The sequence below is a fragment of the Macrobrachium rosenbergii genome, chromosome 9 (genome assembly GCF_040412425.1).
Source record: "Macrobrachium rosenbergii isolate ZJJX-2024 chromosome 9, ASM4041242v1, whole genome shotgun sequence".
Lineage (NCBI taxonomy): Eukaryota > Metazoa > Arthropoda > Malacostraca > Decapoda > Palaemonidae > Macrobrachium > Macrobrachium rosenbergii.
The window spans coordinates 3,600,164-3,623,825 of record NC_089749.1 but is presented as its reverse complement, the minus strand read 5'-3'; the positions used below and the strand labels follow the sequence as shown (position 1 = coordinate 3,623,825).

The 23,662-nt window shown below is 33.9% G+C and overlaps 1 long non-coding RNA gene across 2 annotated transcripts; it reads right to left on the bottom strand.

Moving 5' to 3' along the window:
• Positions 1 to 2,545: 2,545 nt before the first annotated feature.
• Positions 2,546 to 22,801, bottom strand: LOC136841368 (uncharacterized). Of its 2 annotated transcripts, none has more exons than XR_010853914.1 (5): positions 22,590 to 22,801; positions 19,156 to 19,471; positions 18,824 to 18,967; positions 15,895 to 16,042; positions 2,546 to 10,838 (listed from the first exon to the last, which is right to left on the bottom strand). It is a non-coding gene; the product is annotated as an uncharacterized lncRNA (long non-coding RNA). The 2 variants fall into 2 exon arrangements; XR_010853915.1 differs by having other exon boundaries at positions 22,526 to 22,623.
• Positions 22,802 to 23,662: the final 861 nt, after the last annotated feature.

Here is a 23,662-nt window from a genome sequence, read left to right as displayed (position 1 = left end):
CTCCACCCTCACAACCAATTCCTCCCTCAGGTCTTAAGCTAGATTAGCAAAACAAAATTCTACCCATATTTTGCTTGCTATATGTATTTTGTTTTGTGCCTGAAAAACCATTCTCTTTTGAGCAATACTATTGCTTTACACTACTTTGGATACGCAGTGTGATGTTTGCAACCATATTTTCAAGGCAGTTTAGATGAAACATTCACAAAAGGTTACATAATGCCAGATTAGCAGTAGGCCATCCTTCCCTGCAAGACACTGTAATCCTTCGATTGCACGGTTTCTTGGCTTTAATCTTCATCTAGAAATACTTCGGAATTTTAATCTTGTTTTCCCTGTCTGACATAGTTCTTACACCTTCAAAAAGTGACATCGCTGTCCCACTATTTGCTACATGGAGCCTGGTCTATTATGGGGTACTTAAAAATGTTCAGGTTGCAATAATCAAAAGTTCAAGTTCTTGTGAAACTAATTTGTTTGATACTGGATTACTAAACTTAAATGTCCTTATTAGTGATTCCTCTATCTTCTCCTACCTACTGTTAAATATTAAGCCAAGAACACAAAAAACGCAACATTTGTACAGTGAATGTTCTGATACGAAATTGCTCATGAAGGCTGAGATACCTAGCTATTTGAACTAAGATTTCCTTCCAGATATTCGAAGTTCTGTATTTTACATTTAAATGTTTCAATTGTTAATCAACATGGTCTTTGGCAAGATTTGCTTTCTCATGCTTGCTTTCTATACGAGAAGGTTTATGATTAATATCTAACATGTCATTTCTAAAATGTGAAGTTCTCTTATTTGTCCGCATATTCATATTCAACCGAAATCTCCTGACAAAATTTCTCTTGTATTTAGCACCGCTTAACTCCTAAGAATGTATTGAATTTCTGAATTTCGTTTGAAATGAAAAATATTGAAATTAGACAACTCTCATTAAAATTATTAATCAGTCATTAAGCGTAATCAATTTTTTGGTGAGGTAAAACCTTTATGTCCAACAGTATTTCGTAATTTGCAACGAAGTGGATTATATGCAATTTGGAGATCTCTTCACTTAACATTTTTGTTTACATCTTTAATTAATACATTCCTTTACACATTACCTCAGTGCCAAAGCCATGTTGATTTCCTTCGTTTTAGTATTCATTTATAACAAATTTCATTTGAAAGGTGACCCTTTAAATTTAACAACCCTCATGTTTCTTCAATACCGTGGTGCGTAGTCTGAATGTACATTTCATCCCCAGTCCACTAAAACAGATTTCAGAAAATCTCTCTAACTAACACTTCTACCGGGTTATCTGTAAATCTGCAAATTTTGAATGCTTTACGATGCTGATTTTTGTAGGGTTATAATAGATTGTCCCTGGCAGCGCATACGTTTTTAAGTTAAATACGCATTTGTCTTAATATTTTCCCTTTTTCATTTTCCTTTCTATATTAAGGGCACTATACACAACATCTCAATGTTTTGGTTGATGTTATTTTAATGTTAATGACTTTGACTTTTTAATTTTAATTGGAAACAAAACTTGAAATTTTTAAAGTGGAATAATTTTATCCCACCGTGCAACATGAGCAATTTCTTAATTAGGACATTCAAACACACCAGCACATGAGGCAATGTTCCCTCAGGTTTATAACTAAGGGATGAGTGCTCTTTAATTTCTTAGAAAGTAGTTCTAGTGTACTATTTCATTTGGCAAGAATCGAGTGACTCTTGCTACATGCATATAAAAACTGATGGGTTACTGTAACTTTGTTTTTCCAGTTAAATGTAGAACAGCTGCATTTGTTTCATGGGTAGTGGAGAATAATTGCATTTCATAACTTTCCTTGTTAGCAACATTTTTAATCTTTTCCTGTTATGCGTAGGTATGAAGCATGTAATATCTGACACAATTCCAATGAGTTAACAGTAGTGTAAAATATAACAATTGTATAAAATGTTTAAGCAAGTTTTAGCTAGTTTAAAAACTATGCTAGTTAATCAATGAATGGTGCACATTATAAGCAATGTGTAAAAGCTTAATCCTGTTACATATATAGGCTACAAAATGGAGCATATGAAAAATCATTTTGCCAAATGCTTTGGTGCTTTTAAAATTGAATTTTACACAATGCAAAAGAGAGCCACCAGATACTGAATAACTGGTGGTTTTGTGTTACATTATGCTTAAAATTAAAAAAAACACCATATGCATTTTGTGCCAAGGTGATATTTCATATGCTCTATTTTAGCGGATTTTAAATGACAGTATTAAACATTTACATGTTGCATGATGTGCAATGATTGTGTTAACTCACTGGCAAAAATAATTTTCATCAATAACATGCAGCTCTGCAGAATTTGTGCAAGAATAATCTCTTTAAAATGTGTATTGTTGCTATGATGAAATTAAAATGCAAAAATATGCTGTAACAAAATACTTGCAAAGGAATTTAATAAAAATAGAGGCTTAAAAACATGCTTTTATTTTCAGAAAGAGTAAGCTATCCTTAATTTTTTTTTTTTTTTTTTTTTCAAAAACAATATTCAGTGTCCCCCTTCACATAAGGGCTGACCTTAAGAACTGAGCTACCTTACACAAATGGAGCCCTTCCCTGCCATCCTGCTTGCCAGATGCCTTTCACAGTTCATAAATGACCTCAAACCAGCTCCCTTGACAAGTGTGGTGTTGTGATTCTTCTCTTAATGGAGATAATTACTATGGTATATTTGCCATGAGTGTTCAGTTCCTGGGAGCAATTCGTCACCTGGGTAATTTCCGGCTGATTAACATTGCCATGAGTGTTCAGTTCCTGGGAGCAATTGGTCACCTGGGTAATTTCCGGCTGATTAACACTTAACTGAAATAGGTATCTAAAACAACTGTATAACAATCCATAGTTGGTTATAGCATAAGACAAGTGCTGTTCAAGCTTTGTTTGCTTGCTGGTAATGAGATTTTATTTGAAAGACAGTAAATTCTCAAAGAAATTTCTTAAATGTCACAGAACCAAAGATAATCTTGGACACTGAAAAACTGAGACACCTTCTGAGTTCCAACAGTAACTTAAGTGTCAAAAGTTTCTATTTTCACTTCACTTACTCAGAGCTAGTTGCCTTGTTAAATCAACATCTCAAGACTTAACGAGCAAAATTAAGGTTCTCCACAAAACTCCCCAGTGCTGTGATGCATCAGGCTAACACAATAGTTTAATTAATACCCTCCGAGGACCTTTGGATGGTCACGCTGGCTAATCGTATAACATTATGGCTGACATAAGCATACTGAAGAGTACTGTTTATACATTGATAACTTGGATAACTATCACAGATTTGAAAGGTTTCCCTTAAATAAGCAGTTTTGGAGAGGCTACTTCAGTTTTGCTGCATATCTTAACTCCTTTAATGCAATATTTAAACCAAGAAACGGAGTCCATTGCTTACGAAAATACTCTCCAAAAGGCACAAGAATAGGCAAAGATCACCCATATTGCTTGAGATAACGATGATTCTGACTATAAAGATGTCATAAACACTAAAATACAAATTATATTAAACCTGGCCTTCAATGACCAAAACACATTGTATTTACAACCACTAGTTATTTGACCATGAAAATATTTCCCCATTCTCCAAGCAAGAGTGTGCTCCATGGCTTGTCCCACATAATTGTCTAAAATTTCTGCTTTGTTAGCCATAAGAAACAGAGAAAAAGTATTGCTTTACGCAATTATGCAGTAATTAACCTGTACAGTAGTATAATTATATCAGCACAACTATAGGAAAAATATTAAGCTACTAGAATTGAATAAAGCACCATTAATATTCATGTAACTTTAGTTTACATATTTGTCACAAGTCACCATAATGAGCCGAGTTATCATTTCAAGTCCAGTACTCTTCATTATATCAAGCTAATAAAAGCTACCTAAAAATCAGTAAAACCATATACATGTCTATGAGATTCTATTCATTAAATGCTTCTTATATGTGCGCATAGAAAAAGTTTATAATATCAATGTTGAATACTCTATTCTGACACTCCTGTCACCACCCTAACTGCATTAATGGCTCAGCACGAGCAAGCATAACCAGTACGAAAATGCTCTGAATAGTCATGTGTTTGGCTACAATCAATTTGGATACCAAGAGCAACAGTCAGTGACTTCTCAGATTGCAACTACCTGACCTTTCATAAATTTAAAGCCATCTATACATAATTAAGTTATTTCCTGCATTGTTTATAGACCAACAAACAAAACAAAAAGCTGCCGTGAATCTGCAGTAGTTCTTAATAGATTATTAAACCCTGGCACTAACGATACTGCAGGCACTTCAAGGTACTCTAAATATCCTTAACAAGCAATTGACATTTTACATTACAACTGAATCCAAACAAATGTGACCCTCATAATTACAAAAATCTTTTCCTTAACATAAGACTCCAAGCAATGTTAAGTAAATTAGTGCTAAAGAAAACTCATCATCTGATCCACTTTTCTCAATTATGAACTAACTTACCATCAAAATACTGCTCAATAAAAATAAAAAGTCAACAACTGAATCAGGCAAAAACTGAATGCAAAATGCAATAAAAATACAATGAATACAAGCAAATCAACAGACAATAAATCTGCCAAAAATCAAGGAGTAAATTCAATCACATAACACACCTCACAGAGGCATTCCCAACTTCCCTTGTCGACAGAATCATTGAAAATCTACCTGCTCAACATTCCATAAAAGGCTGAGATCTTCATAAAAGTACTGTATATGATGTACCAGTTATCTACATAAGGAGAAAACATGCCAAAGTTAAAATGCAATGATCCCAGACACTTAAAAAGGGAAAATTAACTGGCTTAAACTTCAAAACCAATGCTAACAAAACCAAAGTAGAGGCACTCAAATACAGCTGTTTATCAAATAACATCCAACTTTAGAAATCTCTCAGAGAATGGATAAAAAACTGTGCTAACTCTGGAGTGACAATAGGCTGAACTCTAACACCAAATAAAAAAAATAAACATTTCAAAGAACAAATAACAAGCTGATTTGCTACCCTTCATGGCATTACAATATGTACTTCAACAGGTAATCTATTTGTCATCTACATACAGACATACTGTAAGTACAAACAACAAGGTCTCAAATTTAAAAGTTCATATCTTAACAAATCTAACCAGAAGACACAAAGGTTCCATGCAAACATTGTAAAAATGGCATTAATAATAACCATTCCAGCACTAAGCTGTGTCTGTTATGGGGAGCAATTCTCCATGGCAGTTAACTATTCCAGTCTCAAAATTCAAGAAGACATTAGTCCCACAGATGTGAAGAGCATAAAAAATTATCAATGAGATCAACTGATCAAAACATTCCTGCAGCAACTGTAGCTTTTTTTTTAATCTTTTTCTGCAAGGCCAGTTGGAGATTGTGGGACAGTGTCTCCAACCTGTAAATGGTACTTGCAATAATTACTAGAGCAATATAAGGCTCATTTCACAACATCCAGCAAACTAGAGAAAAACAATCCACACAGATTAAAAAAGAAATTTTATAATACTCACAACAACCAAAGCTAAACACAACAGACAATCAATAACAAGTAAACAAGTCCAGGTCTCTGCACACCACAACATATTAAAAAAATTAACACCAAAGTGATTTCCCAACTACACTGTGGACTAGACTGTCTACTATGCACAGAGATCAACCTCATACCCTCACCTAACAGATGGTATTCATGTGTTTATTTCTAAGGAAGAGCAAAATCTTTCCATTTCATCATACACTCAAGGCTTGTACCAACAAGCATGATAATCTGATTCCTCTTGAAGTTCATGCAGTTAATTTACCATAAGTCTAACACACATATCTCCATTACCTTGTGAACAGTTATTCACATAAGTTCCTTCAGATGTAGCAGAGAAAACATTATCATCAGGCTACCACTTGATCAAAATGTATCTAAAGTAAACTTTATTTGTTGCTTTTACTTTAGATGCATTTAGAGGGTGTCAAATAGCACTCTACTCAGCAAACCAAACTTACAGTGACTGTGAGGGCAATGGAATATCCATGCCAGAATATCTGAAGAAACAAAAAATCCCCACCAATTCAAAAGGAGAGGTAATAACAATCATCACGACAGAACCTAAAGACAACAATCAATTAATACCATCCAAACAAGGAGGTACTTTGCATCCCAAAACAGTTAGAATATTGGTTTCTATAGATATCAAGCTGCATAAGAATCATGAGAAACAATCAAGTTGACCTGCTGGCCAAGCATGACTGAACTATGTAGCAATAAAAGTCCTCATATAACATCAAAATAAACAAAGGGCTTAAAATCACAGCTGACAACACCTAAGTGCAACCCGGCAGTGGCTCTTACAGATGTCAAGATCTCCAAAATGTTATAAAGAGGCCAAAAACCTTCAACTACTTCCCCTCACCAAGGACAAGAAAACTTAGCAGAATTAAAGCAGCCCATAGGCTATGACTGGACTCTTTAAAATTGAGAATACTAAACTGACACCAAGAAGCCTGAAACACCATCAACAAACTAATGAAGACCTTATCATAGGCATCAACTTCTTCAGTGGTTCCGAGTTCTCTATCAGCTGCTTTGACCAAACATGAAAAATGCTTCATCTTAAATCTAGACACATCCACTATTCCATCTTATTTTCTTATACTATCACAATAAAAAACCCCAACAGAAAAACCCGGCAGTGGCTCTTACAGATGTCAAGATCTCCAAAATGTTATAAAGAGGCCAAAAACCTTCAACTACTTCCCCTCACCAAGGACAAGAAACCTTAGCAGAATTAAAGCAGCCCATAGGCTATGACTGGACTCTTTAAAATTGAGAATTCTAAACTGACACCAAGAAGCCTGAAACACCATCAACAAACTAATGAAGACCTTATCATAGGCATCAATTTCTTCAGTGGTTCCGAGTTCTCTATCAGCTGCTTTGACCAAACATGAACAATGCTTCATCTTAAATCTAGACACATCCACTATTCCATCTTATTTTCTTATACTATCATAATATAAAACCCCAACAGAATGGATCGAGGCATGCAAAAACTTCCTTACAAATTCCTGCCAAAATTTTCATTAACATTCTTCTCTCTCCTTATTAGTTCCATAATACTAAACAAAGACTACACTTATCATCTTTTCTTAACACTTCAGCTTATCACTAAAATGCCTAAATAGAGAGCTTATCTTTCATATCCTTTGCTATTCAAATAACTCAAAATTATTCTAAGCTTTTCTAACTAGTTTTCTGAATCTAAGCTGTAGGTAAAGTAGTGCCCATAACCCATGCACAGAACAATCAGCACATATGGCTTACTTCCATAAAAAAAAATCTATGCTGAAATACATCAGATTAATTCAAAGACCGCAACAACAGCCTCAAAAACTAAAGTAACCTTAAACCTCACATCATGAAAACCAAAGTAAGTCACTCTAATACAACTGTCCATCAAACAATACCAACCTTTGAGACCCCTCCTGGAATGGGTAGAAAACTACATACTTTGGAGTGACATTAAGCTCAATTTAACACCAAACAAATTGTCATAAGTATAAAAAACCACCAGAGTAACTGGTTTTCACTGCTTTATATTAATCTAAGAGAAACACTTGCCGTATGCTTGCAGACATACTGCATTGTCACCAATTTAAACATATCTCTGATCTCAAAAAGCCTCACCAGCATACATAAAGCACACAGTGCAAAAAAGGCTTTGAGGACAACCATTCAGTTACAAGAGAGGACAATGAATCAACTAGGGGCATTGACTAATGCCACACCATTGGATTCATCCAACAAAAACACTAAACAGCGAGCTTCCAAACTGTCCATAGTCATTCATAAACCAACCATGATTTTAAATGTCAAGGAAAGTATACAAAATCAAAGTCATAAGTAAAGTCATTAGTATACATCATGCAGCTTTAAATATGAAGAATAACTGAAGTCTATTTTGAAGGCAATACTGCAAATGGCCATCAACCTTAGCTACATGATGGGATAAGTTTTGTCAGTGCTTAAACCATTTGCAAGATGGACTGAAATTCAAAACAGATTCCTACTCCTAACTGACAATGCTTAGAATTATCCTAAGTCAAAGAGTGACTGGTTTTAGAAAACTGAGGTAATGATCCCGCCCTTAGACTAAGGGGTCATTATTAGGTTTAAAGTCTACTACCACAGTATAGTATATAATGAAGAGCCTGCAAGACAACAATATAGAACAAGGCATCACACTATGGCTAAATCTGAACTGAATGAAGCTAAAACTAATAGCTACCAACAAGCACTCTAACCTGAACTGAATGAAGCTAAAACTAATGGTTACCAACAAACACTCACTCTATCTTATTATTCAGCAAATTTTTACTACAAAACAGTATTCAAGTGACCTAAATAAATAACCTGACTGACTGCCAATACAGTAGTTTAGTGTAAACATCAGGTTACCCAGGAATAAATTGCACTGTCAAATACTTAAATACTTTCCATTGGTCTCTTCTTACCTAGTTGTTCATCTTCATTACCTTTCTCTTATTTTCACCCCTGGAAACGAGTCCTGTTAGGCTACAAACAGCTAAGTGTTGCAGAGGAATCTCAAGATTCAAATTACAGAAGTGAGGTTACTAAACTCCTCTAAAGAAAATATGGAACCACATTTTCCTTCTGTGTATAATCCTGGTACATTGAAAGGACAATGTACTGTTGACATGACTGCAAGTACAGTATCCTTGACAGCATATTGACATAACTTTTTAAATACTTAATTTCCTTGAGCACCTAACTCTAATTAGAAAATATCTGTCAATGTTAACAAATGATCAAAACAAAACCACATATCATATAAGGAGAGCAATAAAAGCCCATATTCCAAAAAAAAGGGGGGGGGTTATAATAACATGGGTACTGCATTTCCTTTCAACTAACCATTGACATGACTCCGAATCAGACCAGGTAACTAGAATCAATAATCCAAAATAAGCATGTACTGCATATGAGAAGACCAATGGTAAAAACAGAGACCACTTCTTATTAGAGGTAAAGGCTTAAAAGTCAACGTTGTAAAACTTGGCTAACCATAGATTCCATGAGTTTACTACAACAACAAAAAATATTTCTGGCTGAAAAATATTCTTATTTAAGAAAGACCATCTACTCTTATTACCAATACCAACAAAAATAATTCCACACCAACAGAAATAGCTTGATACACATTGGATGGGGCATAAGTCTTTTGTTATACATCATATACAACTATTCATGACACACTAATTTTTGGTCATTCCTACACCACAAAACAAGTTCATTTCCAATGGCACACTCAGTTATCTTTGCTATTTGCTTCCTCTTTTGTTACAAGAGTTGCAGGAAAAACAATACATGTACTGTTTAGACATTTTAAGAAAATGAAAGGTTTCTACATCATTTGCAAGTACACTAAACGATATGACTGTTTGCAATCAACTTTTCTTTATTCACTTGCACACATTATTGAAGCATATAATGCATGAAAACATTGGAGATACATAAAGTACTACTGGTTTCCTTTCTAGAAAAGGTTTTAAAACCTATACATACAAGCAGATGTACATTCTTACTTAACAAATGCTTGACAGATGTAATTATATAAGTACACTTCATGCTAATGTATACATAAACACAGATTAAACAGACACAAAAGACTTCCTATTCAGTTCAAATTTCAAAATATGAGCCTGCATGAAAAATCGGGAGATATTTTCTAGGTTATTAATCCCTTCAGTCATAAACATATTTTCTAGGCTATGATGGCCATATTTAAAGTAGATACGGATTTTGGGAAATAACAGTAGACATCTTTAGAATGATGGATATTCTGTTTATCAAAGCTTTCTTTTTACTCTTAAGAGCACCATGTGAGATCTATAGCTCATTCTCTTGCTTTTTGAAGATTACATTTGCATATCCAAAGGCCTTAACATTTAGGTTATGCAATGCATTATGGGCATTAGTAAATAAAAGCAAACTAAGCTGCCTGACCAAAATACTTTATAAAAAAGAAATCTTCCAAATCTATTTGGAAGTTATGTGAGCACGCATGATACAAACAGTACTTCCCAATACTCTTGTGTCTCCCATAATGATATTCAGGGACAACCTGATCAACAAGAATTATTCAAAAAGAATAATAAAATTGCATAGTCAAAAGATGGTTTTGGACCACTAAAAGATTTAAGAAACCTCACTCAACTTGTTATTCCATCAACCGTAATTGGACAAATCAACTTACTCACAATTAGGTAAGTAGAAACAGAAATAAGCTACATTTGAAATTCACAATTTTCCTCAAGTCACACATGTTCAAGTTTATCATTGACTCTGAGACATTTCAATACATATGAGAATTTGGGTTCAGCCAGATAATGCACTCTACCAGTAAACTAACACTTCATCAGTACGGTCTTAAGCTATAATCATCTTAAGATTAAGTTACTTAGCTAGTTTGCTTACTTATTCCATTTAGAATTAACCAACTGCAAGTTGTCCATGCAACAAATTTCTTCTAGTGACAAATAACACAGAGCTGCCATATAGTACTAATCATCTCCATTAAGAGAAGTATACACAACAGCATACCTGGCATGGGAGTAGTTCAAGTATCATTTGTGACTTGTGTAAGGCATCTGGTAGCAGGAGAGCAAGAGAGGTCCACTGGCACAGCAAGCAATTCAGTACTATCCTAAGGCCAGCCCCTTGGTGTATATCTTTATTCTTTCCAGTTACAAAACAATTACACATCAAACCTGGAAGAGAACTTCAGCTGTAGGTTCAAAACAACAATTATAAAGGTTACAACATGAATTTCGTCATGACATAAGCCTAGAACCATGTTTAACCCACAAGAATGATAAATTATCAAATTATTTATCATGTTTCACAATCTGGTCTTTTAAAATGTTATGTAACTAATATAACTAATACTATAATTTCAAAGTTATTTTTTTTACACACCATTATGCTAATTCAGCTAAAAAAATATCACCCTGTCAACCTGTTTAACCAATCTTAACTGTTTGAAGATTTCTACCTCATAAGCTGAATACTGGGTAAAACATCTGTATTGCTTCCTAGACTTTTCTTACACTGAAACCAAATTCTTTCTATCAAAAAACTTTTTCCTTTATCTGCACCTTGCAGAATCAAGAGCAAACAGCATCAAAAATGTAAATTACATCTAGCAATTCATTCAGTTTAGACATTTCACACTGCCTAAAAGCACTAGAGCTTTAGAATGATCTAATTAGGAAAGAAAATTTATGATGATTCTAATTCCTTGCTTTCTCTGTGGATATGATTTGTAATACATTATACAAATGCACAGAGGTTAACTTAAGAGGCAAATTTCTCCACCTAACATCATTATTGCTACATTTCATTACCATTAAACTTATGTCAATATAAATACAAAAGCAACAAAACATGGCATGTCCAGAATAGTTTCTTCTTAAATGACTGGTCCAAACTACAGCACCAGAAGTTTGAAGTTTAAGAAGTTAGACAATTAAATATCACATGGAAAAGGGAAAATGTAGCCAGAAGTGAAGGGCCCTACAGTAAACCTCACTGTACTGATCAAAACTAATAAGATAGGAACATACTGGTCGCATGAATTCTTATTTAATTAAAGCTGGAAATGAAAAAAGTGGTCACAAACAAGTCCAAACTTATGTCAAAAGATCACAACTAAGTTTCTATACAATGAAAATGTTCTCTTTTACAATCACCTAATTACTGAGCATACACCTGTATAATAACTTTACATATGTATAAAACATAAAATAATTTAAAAACTGTATACCATACAACAGAATTGGCCAAAGTGAATGACTCCAAGAGGATTTTACAAATAATAATTCTATACAGTCAGTTACATTCAGATAGTTTGTAAGCAATCTCAGTTAAACAACTATACTGTAATAAACTATCCTACATTAAAATTTACAAAGAAACTCTTACTGAATATTAAAATAAAATGAAAAGTTCAGGAACAAAACTGAAAATACTGCAAATTTTTAACAATCTGTAAACCTACTGATCTGCAGGAGCCTGAATCCCTTTCTCTTGATAAAAAGCTAAGCATACATTAAAAAGAAAAAAAAAAACTCAAGGAAAAGAAACATTTAAAAGTGCTTTTCAAAAAATACAAAGTCACCTGCCATGAAACCACTGAAATTTCTCATATACATACTCTATGCTTAAAATTTTTGTTGAAAATTCAACAATGGTTTTGACAGACAAAGTGAATCTGAATTTCTGGGTTTAAGCTAGTGAAACGGCAGTTAGAAAAACTTCAAACTTTAAAGACCTCATATGTTGGGAGGAAAAACTGACTTGGCAGCCTATAGATTACTGTCTTTATCTGGTATGTTTACCACAATAAGATTTTGAAATTAGAGTGGTTGGAAGAAATGCACTGAGTGTGAAAAGAATCCATACCCATCTAGCTAGCTTTCACAATTAGCTTAATATTGACTGATTCCTCAATTTTCTGGTATGACTCTTGGACTGTATTAGAACATGAAAGTTTCATACTGCTTAGAACTTGCTGAGTACATACATGAACCATAAGGCCTCACAATGACTGTATTCTATGTGCAAGGCAAAGCTGGCGTAAAAAATTTCAGGAACTGGTGGGGGGGGTTAATGATGATACAACACTAATCACCCTAATAACACAAGATATACTGAAAAGGCATCTCTTAGTATCATGATTCTGAACTAGATACATATATGTTATGATTGAGTAATGGTGCCATATATTCATGAATACTTCCTAAAACCAAAGGGTTGCAACTCTTAGTTCACCGTTCTCTAGTAGATTAAAGAAAGTTTGTAGTACTAGGACTGGAAATAGTAATGTCCTACTTCCAATTTTCTGACAAAAATGATACAGTAATAAGAACAATATAAAATCTGCTATGATATTTTTGTTACAATGAGGTGCTTGCATGTTTCATCACAGTCTGAAGCAAAAACTGAAGCTTACGCAGTTCAACATCCAAATACTATAGATAACTCTTGAGCAATTTTATGAATTGCAAACAACATAATTCTTTATAAGAAACAAAAATACAACAAATTCATCAAAGGAGCTTGCAGTCATTGCAAAAAGTATAATTGTCCAGTTGAAATTGGAAGTTTGGCCACTACTGCAATGTAGTGCACTAATGAATAACAACAAGATTATTAACAGGCAGAACCCATTCATGTTATCATAAGTAATCGTAAATTTATTTTACTTTTTATCAAAAACTAACCATAGCAGTTCCTCTACAAGATTTGAACAGTGATCTCATTACGTAGAGGACATAATGGTTAAGAGGATATCCAAATAATTCATGAACAGAGCCTTACATTAACAAGCAGTAATACTAAACTTACAACTAAGACTTCATCATATAAACTGATCATCTTTAGTTCAAAACTGAGAAAACTTGAAAATTCAAAAATGAAATTTGTAGCAAATGATAGATTATTTTCTTCCTTTTGCTAGATACACAATATTGAACACATTCTGACTATTAATAAACCACCTAAAAGACCTAAACTTATAATCAGTTGCAGTAAACAAAGTACAGAGTACCAGGAAGCCTTTGCTTGGAAGCTGCAAAATCTACTTTGTATCATAGCAAACCCAAGCCACAATTATTGCAAGCTTTTTGTGGCAAATGTACCTAATTTCTAATGGTAAATTAAGAAACTTATATGGATAAAAAAAAAAGTGCGCATTTTACACCTGTACACTCTGTACAAGATCTTTCCTTACATTGTTTATTCATGGCAATTGCAAAAAGAAAAATTTGTATTCACATGAACTGAGAAGTATAAAGCTTTAACTATTTACCTATTCAGCATTAGCTACCTGCCAAATGATGCAATAAGAGGAAATATAATGAAACAACTTTAAACTGCCCTTCTATCATGCAGATGTGGCAGTATCAAGGTAAAGTAAAAGTAAGTAAAATAAAAATAAATTCCTAATGGAATCCATAATGTTAAGAATAAGTTTCCTTTCACCTGTTTTCTTTGCATCATAATGCCTATGGTTACTTCATAAATTTATCAAAATTACTCTATATAAAAAGAGTTTTAAAATAAACACAATTCAGCAACATTTCTTGTACATGAATTTTTTTTTCTCTCTATTCTCCAACTGATATTTTTCTCATTCCACTATTCAACTTCTCTTTCATATCCCATGCCAAAATCATGACTACCGTTGAAACTGGAACATACTTATTGTTCTTCCTGATCTATAGGCATTTGTCCCATTTTAAATTTTCGTCCAAACATTATTTATACTTAATAATACAATCGAGGCACTTCATTAGTTGTTATAGTAATATGAAATGAGGAAATTCTGATGATAATGAAATTGTAACATAATGGAACTACTGACCTCATCAACGTAAATCCTTATATTTCCTATTGGGAAATGACTACCTAGGGGAAAGGACAGAGTAGATCCTTGCACTTCTTATAAGAAAATATGCTGCCTATGAGAAAGGAGAGAAAGAAAGAAACCTATGTTTTATATGAAGTAGCACTGTAAATTAAAAATGACCAAAGAAATGGAAGTACTGAACTAAGGAGGGATCGTCAATGTTATATTGACCAGATCATAAAACTCTGGGAACTGGAACCGCACTGATTAACACCTGTCCATATGCACAAACTATAATTTGAATGCTCATGAATAGTGCTTAACTGTGATGAAAACAAAGCTATAGCTTTTTAAAGAAAGAAAATAAACATACAAAGACTCTTGCAATCCAAACAACTTAAAGCATGAAGACTCTTCCCATCAATGAAACAAAAGCAAAGCTGGATTACTCAATTTACATCCATTTACAAATGGAAAAATTCAGTATGCACACACCTGCCCTTTAAGATAAGTTCTGGCTAAAAGAACCTACTGCCTTCATCTAAGATATTATTAAAACAAGACTCCTGTCACCCCAGCATAAGGACTTCAAAACTTCAAAAGAATGTCAAATTTCTATTGAACATTAAAAGGAAACAACTATAAATCAGGGAGACTACATTAAGAGTAATGTTTCTGCTTACCTTTGATGAACAATTTATGAAACACTTCTTCAATGAATGATCTATATGTATACTAATGAAATATATTAAGATAAATAATTTTTTAATATAAGATTGCTACATCATCTTGTTTCCTTTGTTTATTACACTAAACATAGGTTTTAAATTGCGTGACAAAAGACATCAAGGTAAAGCACTCATAAGATAAGGTTACTGACAGAAAAATCTAACTTCACTTAAAATATCAATCAACTCAGCAAAATCTCAAGCCACTACACTACCAGGACACAAGGAAAATTACCCAATTATGCACTTAGTATGAGTTTCTATCTGACAGTGTACTTAAAGCTTACCAAGTGAGTAATTGTTCTTGTTTCCTGTGATAACTCAGATTTGTCTTTCTTAGACTGTTTGTACAGAAGGCATAGACACAATGCATACCATATGTAAAGAAAGTAAAAGTAAGAAATGAGGAATAAAGAAATTACAAAATAAATAAACTTAGAAAAGCCTCCAGCACTAAGAACTCCCAACAGAAGATCACCTAAAGAGAAAGAGACAAGACCATGTGTCAAGGCTTGGACACTGGAGGAGAAAAAATAAATGAATGAAACAGTCAATCAATATGGATCTTCAGCCAACTTGTTCCACGAGAATACTGTACAGTACATCCAGTCAGTTCACAAGCCAAATAAAAATTTACAAGAGTGCCTTTTAAACAATACACCAAAAGTAACATGCATTCAACCTTGCATGCATACATGTTTGTACATAAACAGCTAAAACATGCCAATCTCCATACTAGAACGATAAAAAGCTTTAACAATCCTCTGTTTCTTGCTTTAGTGTAATTTAGCCTTAATGGATGAAATGCTGGGAAATCAGTAAATGGGCCTGTAATCTGAAAAAGAACATAGTTGCTCTTAGTACTTCAGCATGATTACCCATATATAAAAATAACTAAGTTGGATAAAATATTTAATTACTTAAAACTTTACCAAAGTACAGTAGTTGTTTACAACCATATACATGTACTGTGCTCAGAAAATATATGCTGCAGTTTCATGACTGCCTTTCATAATAATCTACTGATCAAACAAGATGAATATTAGAAACATCACACTTCTAAACTTTCTGATACAGCTGTTCATATAAATTACCTAAGATTATATATAAAATTTTAAATAATGGAGTAAGAACAGTTCTTGCTTCTAACCTAAACTAAACTAAAATAAAAAGAAAATTGTGTAAGCTAAAATTTAAATAAAACCTGTACAACAACCAAGAACAATTAAATTTTCAAATTACAAACAACTAAAACTAAACAAGTTATAAATATCTGAAATTCAAGAAACTAAATACAATACAGTAGTAAGTACAGTATATTACTATACATATATCACAAAAGTAAATATACAGTAGAACTGGTGGATTAAATTTATAAAAACGTATGTGAGAAAAATAAAGAAAAATCTTGTGATTTTAAAAATTTAAAAATAACAAAAGCCCAGCATGAAAATATAAATCTTCCTCTTTTCAAAGCTGGGTCAACGAAGCTGAATTGGACTATACAGATGTATAGTATACTGTACCACCATAATGGCCGCCAGAGTATCTCAGTCAAGAACTGCATACCTCTCAGTTAGTGAGACTATCAACTACAGGTACTATGGAATCAGTATCACAAAAACCACACTGAAATATATTAAATCCTTATTTCACAATATACAAGCCAAAGCTCATTTAATGCAGTCAGTGTTAATGATAGTTTCTTATAAAGCAGGAACACACTTAATTTCAATTAAAGCAATGTCTGAACAGCTACATAGCTAGCACTATAACAAACTCACGCAGAATGTATCTAAGCAGGAAAAATAAACACCTTAACAGTATGTCACTGCAAAGTAAATTTAAAGCATTATGAAGAAAGAACTAGATGGAAAATTTGTTTGTATACAATGAAACAAAATAAAAGTTGTCATTATTTTCCATATACTTATATATAAGGCAAATAGTACATCAAAGTCTGGAAGGATTAACCCCTTCGCCGCGAGCCTCTTTTCACCACTAGTGACAAGAGCAGCGTCCTGCTAACCATGTAACTGACAAATTTTCTCTCTTTTATATTTGTACTTTAATTCTTTGTTATTTTCATTACTGTTATAATATTTCACTGTACTATCATGTTATTATAATGTTTTATTATAGCTGAGTGATAAAATATGCATATGATATGTAGGTAATTATTCAAATACTAAAGTATGTAGCCTTTTTTGGTATTCATTTCACTGTGATACCTCTACAAGCATGGAGTAAAGTAACACCCTTTTCGTTATTCAGTATGAAGACCTTTATTACAAACTTTGAATGCTTGCTTTTGGTGAAAAATTCCATCTGCAAAAGCCTCACAAGAATAATAAAAAAATAAACTTTGTATTCTGTAGAAAATGAGAATTTATTATCTCCAATAAAAATTTCAGAGCACTGATTTTTTACTAATTAAAAATGGTCTTCCATTTGCAAATTTTATCATGTTTTCTTTGTTTACTCATACCACTTCTGGTGATTGACAAATCTGCTTCCTTCTCTATCTTTTCTTGTGATTCATGATCATCTCTGATAAAACTTAAAGTTAAATAATTATCTAAGGCAGTTTATCTATAACTAAGATATAATAAACATCACCATAGTCACTCTGTCACTATCAGAACTACTGATTTCCCACCAGAGTTCCCACTCATCCTTCCTTTCAGGTGGATGGAACTCTGCTGAATGAGTCTGAAGTTTTAACTGTTAGGTGTAACTTTTGACTTATATCTAACTTTTGAGAAACATCTAATGAAAGTTTCAGCACATGCCACATGTAAGGAAGGTATTGTTTGTAAGGCCTCATATACTGTATTTATAAAAGTGATAAAATCAATGCAACCTGTTTTAGGTCATTTGTGCTTCCTTTACTCTATATATCTGCTTCTGCCAGAGATTTATCTCTTTTAGACAGAGTAGTTTGTGGTGGTAGGTTTCTATTTCCTAACAGCAGCAACTATGACTTGGACCATCAACGGATGGTCTCTTGTTTGTCACTTTTTCATAAGTTGCATTTCAACAAATATCATTCACATTCACAATTGATCCCTGACTGCTCACTACCTGCCAAGCTGAAATTCAAATACATAAGCCAATTAAAAGCAAGACTGAAACCTCACTAGTATGAGCTATAGTTATTTACTTCAATAAGTTCATACCGTCATTCATACAAATACAATTCTTGAATATTTGTAACTTGTATTCCTATTCCATTTTTTATAAAGTTATTAATTCTCTGTGTTACTGGTAACTAGATCATAATTCCAATACTCATTAAAAATCAATTCAATATACTGTATAAGTTCCAAACCCATCAAATGGCGATAATGAGGTTTACTTAAATTTCAAATTTTAATATATTTTTTCAAGTAATTGTTTCATTTTCTTCAATAATTTCTGCTAACATAAAATGTAAGTGATGAAAAACCATACAATTATCAAATTACTGTGCCTCTTAAATCACTGACAACAAACTGCTGTCATTCAAAGCAAGGTGTGAATTACAGGTGACAAAATAACTTTGCCATCAAACAACTGAAGGCGAAAGACAGATTGAACTGACTACAAAAAAAAAAACTTAAGATCATCAACATACCTGGCCAAAATAAGAAGAAATGCTGTGCACAGCTTCAGTAAATCACTTGGATTTAAAGCATGTTGACAATGTAGTGTCACTTGCAGGAATAAAGCTGTGGCCAAAAGCAGTGAGACTTGGATTTGGTGAGCCCAAAGACCACAGCTGATGGTGAAATGGATAATCTTAATACATTTATACCTCACTAATCAACTGTAATACACCCATAATCAGTTAAACCATCAAAGAAGTTGCAAATACATTTGAGACAAAAAATAATACTGTATAACATATTAAAGAGCAGTTAAACTTAAGTCTATAAAAATAAAATCCCAAGGTCAATATAAACTTACCTGTTCAGAGTGGAAAAGTAGCTGTGTAAAGGTCTCAAATACTAAGTTACTTGTAGGCATACTTCAGGCAAGCAACCTCAAAGGACACTGATCATATTTATCAGGCCTATAAAGATCACGCAATCAGTAGGTCCTTATAAATAATGTACATGTATTAATAACACATATAAGTCACACGGTGCTACACTATTTTCAGTGGTCTTGTATTAAAACTGTGTGAACAAGGCTCCAGCTCTGCCTTCCACTGATGTGTTACCTTTAAGAAATTAACTCTTGCCTGATTGGTGACTTCATTCCTGTTCTCATTTAGAGAGACCTGAAAGTCAAAGAGAAAAAAATTATGAATATGTGTACTTCCTACCATTACTCTCCGATTAATAACGCCCCTAATGTCAAGCATAAATTATATAATTATAATAACTGAAATCAACAGCTGCTCATCCCACATACAGCTTCTACAGCAAAATACTTACACATTACAATACATAAGTACTTAATAATATTTTCACTTACAAAACAAAATTAAACAAGAATATCTTAACCACAGAGCATTCAAACTGCAAATGTGTGCAATTTACCCTTTGTCAAATAATGTGATGTCAACCAAGAAAGCTATGACAAAATCTAACAACAAGCAGAAAACCCAACAACATATATATATGGCAAGAATCAATGGAATTACAAGATGAAACTAGCAACAGTAATCACATTATCTCTAGAAACTACGAGAATAAAAGTATAGAAATTTACATCACAAAACACAATGAAAACTTTAATACATTTCAATTCCTTGTCAATACAAGCATGATATTATTATTAATTCAATTACACCTGGCCAAAAGTGGTAAGCAAAACCAAACTGCTGGTCGGTAAAAAATATGTAGTACTGTAGTATGCAAAAATCAGTGAGACCTCCCTAAGTAAGAGTGAAGGGGCATGGAGGAGGGAACTCTTAGTAAGAGTAATACTACAGTACTCAAAAAATTTCCATTAACTACTTATCTAAGTACCCATATATCTCTTTTAGCAATGACATACGTCAGTCTAAAACATTAGGTTGTCACTGTCATTGTCATCTGACTGGAGATCATTGCAAAGTTGCCATCTGGTAATATGATCTTTGTAAGTAGTCTATATTCAGTGACCAATTTTAAGAAAGTGTTCTGAAGTCATAAAGTCCCCACTTCTAAGACCTCACAGAATTTGCATATGGTAAGTTTGTGGCGTCACTACCACCTGAGCATCTTCTTGGTAAATTCTTGGTTAGTTCTCACTTTAATTGCCCCGGAATACAGTACTAAACACTACAAAATGTGACACGGGCACTGAATATGCACACAACACAAACCATATGTGATACAGACACTTACTGTACAGTAATTAAATTCTGATACTTTTGGTTCAAGATGACACTTCTCAACTCATTGGCCTATATATTTATTCCAGTGACTGCAAGCACTAATTCCTCCTAAATCCTAAATAAACTATGCTGATGTAACATCACTTGAAGATTCACAAGTCACTTATCAGTTGTTAGCCAGTGTGCATGTTTATGGTTATCACTAATTTGGTTCACTAAATTTTTACTTTAGACTGTTATCACATTCTGGACTTGAATTTACCATTTTCTGATGTTTTAATGTGTGCTTTGACCATTTCTGACATTTGATTTGTTAAACCATGACAATTTTTAGGCAGTAAACCCCATCCTTATATCCTACAGTTTAGGTACTACACTGGGAAAGCAGGGTTTTTCTAGGTAGGGAAAATACAAAATGAGTGAAATACAAGTATGGATTTAACCTAACCTAACCTAAAAGCTGGGTTCTTACTTAGCTGGGGGGAGGAGGAGGAGGAGTCCTTACCTAGCCACAGACCCCTGCCTAACCTAACCTATGGGATTGCATCCTCACCTGAGCCTTGGGCTCCCACACCTTACCTGAGCTAAGAGATTGGGTCCTTACCAACCAGGAGGTTTGTGGCCCTCTGGATCCCACAACTTACCAACCTTGGATGCCAGATCCTTACCTAGTCCTAGACACCCTACTAACCTAACCAAGGACACAGCTAATGGATTATAATAAGGTTGCAGCCTAAGCAAACCTAACCCAAGGCACCAGGCCCTCATTCTAGTGGACAATCTTAGTAGAAAAGATTCCATAAACTTACCATAATCTGAATGGCAACAACTATCGATGGGAATAACGTCCTTGTATTTCACTCATTATTACTATATTATTATTATTATTACTATCATGATTATTATTATTATTATTCAGTAGATGAAACCTATTCGTATGGAACAAGCCCACAGGGCCTTTGACTTGAAATTCAAGCTTCCAACGAATATGGTGTTCATTAAGAAAAAACCCCACTTTCCCACTGTGGTCCCCAAAATTGTAGGATATAAGGGTGGGGCCTTCCATCAACAAGAGTACTCATATGCTAATGAAACAAATGTCAGAAACGTTAAAACACCCATAACACAGGAAAATATGAAAACTGTTTAAAGTACAATAATACCAAATTAATAACGTAAAATTATTTCACTATACTGAAAGGTACTGACTAGTATTTGGTGTTGCAATACCTTGCAACCTTCCTGCATGTAACTCACAATGAACATTAAAGTACTAAAAACCCAGTAGTGGTTGTTACATGCACAATAAAGTTTCTGCTAGGCTATGGAGTAATTTTTAGTGTATTTTATCCATTAGCAGAGTGCAGTGTTAATTTGGTCGCAAGTCTCATGGCTACCTGAAATGGAGTCATTAATCACCTTCACCCAAGGATTCTATGCGTTTATTTTCACCTTTCGTTTTTGTTCATATTTTCGTCTTTTGTTTGTGTGCATGATATTTACTGTCTTTTATGTTTTTACTTTCATCCCCAGGGGCTGGTACTGGCCTCAACACAGAGCCCATTTTGCACATAGGCTAGGCAAGTAGTTACTGAGCCAGAGAGGCGACTCTTCCGTTTTACCCCAAATGTTCCACTCGGCCATAAACACAATGAGATGCAACTATTGAGATTTGCTTTTGAATAGCTGAGGCCACAATCCACAAAAATCTGCTAATCTGTAAAACTTTCGCAATTTTCTCCATAGGCTAGCCTATGTATGGCTTTACTAAGAAAGCTGATCAAGACGCCTTTATTCTACCCTTCCCTTCTACCAATTACCGGGTCATACTAGCTCAAATTACGTTTTAACTACTTTCATTAATAAAACCTAACACTGTAAGGTTTCATAGGTTACAGGCTAGCCAGTCTGAGCCTACATTCCATAAATGCTCTCTGTCCCTATATACAACATGCAACACGCCGTATTTAAAAGCCTTTGATTAATTGATCAATATTCAATCTCACTTACTAACACTGCATGACATGCTGATAAAACTTTTGCATACTTGCAGAACAAGACAGGGTTACCTTACCATCACCGATGGATCAACAAATATAAAACAACTTTTTCGTTATCGCGCTATTTGCGGTAAAGGGAGAGCCATACCTTCCCGTTGTAACGGCCCCTCCTGAAAACTTCGAATGTCGCGGCCTAGTCCTATTTTCCCAACTTATCGAAAATTATGTTGAACGGATCTGATTTATTTTCTTTCAGCTGTGTTCTGCGAGCAAGAAACTTCCGCATGCTAATTGGTTTCTGTCATCTTCTGGCCATTTTAGTGGCCATTTGCTTTCAAGGTCAAAACAGTTGTTAACAACGCACAGACACAATTTCCTGTTGTTTAATTACCCAAGTTCAAAAATTAACTTTTATTATGCATTTGTCTAGAATTTACTTTTTACTCTCTTCTAGTTTTGTTTGCTATTTGTGTCGTCATATGTAGGGATAATCTCTTGGAAGGATTCAAGCTTATCAGGTAAGTGACCTGACTGTTACCATAAAAGAGTGGGTTTAAGTTATTATTACTGAAAATTAATAAATTTCTATGTGGGAAAGGCGAAAAAGTCATAAACATACAACCAATCTTTAACCGAAAAGAATATTTAAATTTGAAAGCCAACGATAAAAGTAGGAAGCAATATATTTGTAACAATATTGATAAAGGTGAATGATGAATCTTACAAAAGAATAAACCTGCAGAGACTGTTCAACTCATTATGTGAAAACTGAATTTCATAATAAATTCTCGGTGACTCGGCAACATATTAATGATTATAAATTCCCCCGTCTCCCACAGTTAAAAACCGCACTCTACTTCTGGATTTCGGCCTTATGAAATGATGAGGCCGGCATCATGAGATGTGAGACGCGCTTAGGGAAGGACAGCTCAATTTCTGTGATGAAAGCAGCCGATTATCTCAGTCACGCAAATGACCTAAAGGGGTCGAGCTTCATATCAGGCGTCGCTGCCGCGAGATTGAAAATCAAGTGTTCATTTTGGTTAATAGTTTTTCAAGGGTTCGCATCATGAATCACTGTCAGGAGTTTGGATATCATCATCATCACATCAATCAAAAACTTCCAGTGAGTATCTGGGCTAACATT